Genomic DNA, 4,562 nt, shown 5'->3' on the forward strand with positions numbered 1-4,562 from the left:
AAGACACTTTACCACCATTATAAACCCCAGCCAACGATTTTAACTGTATTAAGCCCCAAAATAGTGGCATACCCCTTTAAGTGATGATAGAAGCCATTCCATGCTGCTCAACAATGGGATATAGGCCCACTAAGAAGCTGGTTCAGGAGTAAAGGAGTAAAGTTAAGAGGTAAATCATCTAATAGAAGATCCTGGAGTCCTCATTTACTCATTTTCTAAGAAAAGGAGGACTCCACCCTTACGGAAGGAAAATATACTGCAATATACTACAATTTATACTGCAATACATTAGAAAATATATCACAATATATCACAAACACGCTCATATATTTGAAAATATATAGCAATATATTATTGAACAACATATTACTATATATTGATCAATATATTTTAAAATATATGGCTGGCAAAACAAAACTGTATTCCACTATTCAGTCTGTATTTCTTGATGTTTTTAGTTCAGCAAGCACATTTTGCACGACATTGGACATTTACTCGACATTATAAAGTCATTTTAGGTGGACCATATATGGCCATATATAATAATATATTGATCAATATACAGGAGTCTCTGATTGAATCATCTCAGCTCTCATATCACGTATGACGCGCCTACGTCACGTCGTCACAACCTGAAGCTAAAGTGGCGAGAGAGCCGTCTCGGCTCGAGCGCGGTCCGGATTTTAGCTCCACACTGTCGCCAGCCAGACTCCCCACCACAGTGACACAAACCAACCAGCCGCCTCGAGGTAAGTTATAAAGAGAAGTTTGTTAATTTGTTAACATAAATATACAAGCATATAGTCTGAAACGTCTACAGTGGTTGATGTGCAAAGTTTAGCCAAGTGGTTATCGAAGTTGGATGTTTGTTCATTTTTTCCCCCAAGGACTAGAAATACGTTATTTTTTTTGAATTTCCCGCGCTACCAAGCTGTTGTACTACTAGCGATATTTGCGTTGTCGAAATGGTGTGTAGTTCTCATTGACAGTAGGTCTGGTTCTACACATCTTGAAAACGTAAACGTAATACTTGGGTCGATATTATATGGTTGTAGTGGTCAATTTCAGGTGAGCCCACTTTATTTGGCTTGTCAGAGAACGTTAGCAACATCTATCTGGCTAATACTGCTGAGCCCCAACGTCAGCCTATAAGCCAGGCCTCAATTAATAGCCGCCTAGCTTACTCGGCTAACGCAAGGGAATCAAAGCAGAAGTGAAGTGCGACAAGATCTAAATGCACATCGCTAACTTGCTTAAAAAATGGGCACTTCAGTAAAATAAAACGAGGCAATGTCCTGCATTATTTTTGGTAAAGCATAGCTGTTGCTGCTTCGGTTTTCCCATTGTGGTAACATCAATAGGTTTTTTGAGTAACTTGCTCACGAACTAACTGCACTGTACCGTTCTTGTAGAGCTATTGTTAGAGGTTAACGAAGCCTTGTCGTCAAATTGGTGAATTTCAAAACGGTAGCCTACACGTCGTTGTCTTCAGCTACTCTGTGATAGTTCGGAGTTTGCTTTGCTCACAGCAATTGCATTCATTGAGTCATGTTGGTGTTCATGTTTACTCTTAAACGAATGCGCGAGTCATTCTTGTTCATCGGAATTCATTCTCGCCAGTTACATGCATGAGTTTAAGTCTTCCTTCGCTTCATCATCTTCATAAAAGAGTGCCTTCGTGCCAAGAACAGACGTGCAACTGTTAACGATGCTGGCTGCTGCGATTTCAATGTCTTGTCTTCCCTGTTGTCGGGACGAGACACAGAGTGCCACTACGACGCTCTGCGACTGCGAGCTAGAATGCTGTAGTTCCACCAGTCTACCGAACTTCCCCCCCCCCAGATTTAGCTCACAATTCTGACAATGATATAGAAGTGATGAGCTTGGTGGGTATCCTTGTGCCTATTTAAGGTTAAGTGTGTGAGTGAATGTTAATTTTCTGTTGCTCTTTTAACTTTTTTTGCAGAGGTTGCTGGAGAGGTATGCAGCGATGGTCTGGAGGAAAAAATAGTCACATGGACTGGTGTGCATTCCAGTACTTGAAATGGTAAGCAATACTGTGCCTTTACTATGCTCACTCACTGGTGATCATGCACTAAATGGGGAATACATCTATCTGAACTTTGGGAGGAGGTTCAGACTCCCTTGGTGCAAATATAATCGTTTCAAAAAATCCTTTATACCTCATTCAATCAAGCTACTGAATAAACCGGGAATAAGAGAGATTGAGTGGGACAAAATGGACCTCTGCAGCTAGTGTTGGTACTGCTGGTGGGGATGGAAGCTAGGGTAAAAGTTGGGAGGGGGATATGTAGACATGAATGTATCCCTGTTTTTATTATTTTTATGTTAATTATGGAATGGATGTAACCTAGTTATTTATTGCAGGGTGAAGGTGTGGTTGGTTGTAGGACGGTGTGTGTGTGTGTGGGGGGGGGGGGGTACTGAGACTGGATGGGTCAGGGGCAGTGGGTTAGGACATCCAGATTTAGAGTTTACTTGAGCTACATTATTAACTGCACATTGAATGTGTGAAACTTGCTGATGTAACATGTTACATTCAAGGGTTCATTGGGCTAAATGTGGTTAAAATCATTGACCTGGGTTTACAAAGCTGGGCAATGTTGGGCACTTGTTTCAGACTATTGAAAGGAAGGAGTATGAGAATGTAACACAATGCTTAACATGAAAAATAAAACCCTTCATGAACCAACGGTGTATTTGGCCCCAAACTAGTGGCATACCCTTCAAGTTTCAACTGCACATTGGTCAAACACAATTTCAGCGTTCTGTGCACCTGTTCCATTTTTTCTAACAAGAAGTACACTTGTTACATTACATTTAGCTGACACTTTAATCCAGAGTGACTTGAAAGAGGTCATAGAGCATGAACTACTATTTGGCGGCAAATCACTGCTGAAAACCTGGGTCTGTGAAGGAGGGGAATGGACTTACTTTTCATTGTAGGTGGTGTGGTGTTTTATACTCCCTCTTGCCCTCTGGCTTTTCACTTGCTATGTGGACTCTGTATGAGCATTGGTAGTCAGTCAAGAGACAAAATAAATGTTTCCCAAATCATTTACAGGACTTTGGTCCATATATTCTCGCTAGCTTAGCAACATTCTTCCTCTGAGGATATGTAAAACAAAACAAAAAATGAATAATAAGATATTTTACACACCCAGGTCAACAATTTTAAGTGTTACCCCTAAATAGTTGCCTGCCCTTTTAAAGATGCACTGTTTAGGATTGTTCCCAGATTAGTTATTGTGACTATGCTGCTCATTGAAACTACTACTACCTAATGTACTGCACAGCCATGGAGAAGATTAATCTTTCATGATTGAATGGTGTAATATTCCCAGCCATAGTGAATACTCTGTCTGAAATTGATGGTTATGGTAAGCATGTAAGCAGGTGGGGGTTGGGCGTGTCGAGCAATGTTGTTTGTCCAGTTAAATAGTTGGCGTAAAGGGCAGAATGAATCCTCGTGCATTTCCTCCCGACAATTATATGTTCTCATATACTGTTTTATGGACATGCATGGCTCTGCTGTCAAGTGTTTACCTACAAGTACAATGTTGTAACATAACTCCATGAAATAACTTTCATTTGAAACCTCTCCCACTTGCTACCGCTTCATGGGACAAAGTTCAGTTTTAGTTACAATCCAGTTCCACATATTCCAGGTGACCTATTTTTACCTGTCCAATTCAGCCTGGTGATTCGATGGTGGAACGATCACATGGTTGAATTAGACAGGTAAAACAAGGCCATTTGGAATGTGTGGCCCTAGATTGTAACTGAAACTGAACTTTTTCCCATCACTACGTTTCATTAGCATATCTTTCAGCCGAGCCCAACTTTCCCGCCCGCTCGCCTCGCTTGTTTACGTCACCAGCCTCTGCTTCCTTGTCGCTTCCCAACGGAAAAAGAAATGGAACGTCTCGCCTGCACAATGGGTTAGAGAGTTAACATTCTTTTTACTTTACTTTTGCAGATGCTGTTGCTCAGGCACATCCAGGTGCGAGGATGGGGGAGATCCGGATGTCGCTAAATAAAAGAATCTGTGAACTGCTTCACCAAGAGAAAAAGAAGTCCATGGACAGGCCTATGAGCCCTCTTGTTGACCTTGAGTGACTGAGGCTGCGGGCGGTCTGCCCCTGAATTCACCTTCACTTTTTTTTTTTTTTTTTTATAAATATATCTGAAGGTGTGTGTGTGTGTGTGCGCGCGCGCGCGCGCGTGTGTGTGTGTGGGCGCGGGCACGCGTATGTGTTTGTGTGTGCCAGTGCTTTATGTGAGGTGTTTCGCTTACCGGCCACAGTTTTTGTTTTGTTTTCTTTTTGTTTTATTTGGGGTTTTTTGTTTTGTTTTATTTGGGTTTTTTTTTTAGAATATTTCTGCATTTACATTAAGTACAAATTACTGGCCAAAGTGGGAGACTGAAATTGTTACTGGCCACAGGCAAGTTTCACCAGCATTTGGCCTGTTGGCCGGTGTCGTTGTCAAGTCGTTTCCCTGCCTGTCTGCCCCTCTGTCTCTGCATGTGTGAGCGGTGG

General features: G+C 41.7%; 1 long non-coding RNA gene across 1 annotated transcript; it reads left to right on the plus strand.

Annotated features, from left to right (window-relative positions):
- The first annotated feature begins 280 nt into the window (after window positions 1-280).
- LOC134458824 (uncharacterized) lies at window positions 281-4,184 on the plus strand. The gene is made up of 3 exons (XR_010036653.1): window positions 281-749; window positions 1,967-2,047; window positions 4,001-4,184. It is a non-coding gene; the product is annotated as an uncharacterized LOC134458824 (long non-coding RNA).
- Window positions 4,185-4,562: the final 378 nt, after the last annotated feature.

The sequence above is a fragment of the Engraulis encrasicolus genome, chromosome 11, assembly GCF_034702125.1.
Source record: "Engraulis encrasicolus isolate BLACKSEA-1 chromosome 11, IST_EnEncr_1.0, whole genome shotgun sequence".
In the NCBI taxonomy this organism is placed as follows: domain Eukaryota; kingdom Metazoa; phylum Chordata; class Actinopteri; order Clupeiformes; family Engraulidae; genus Engraulis; species Engraulis encrasicolus.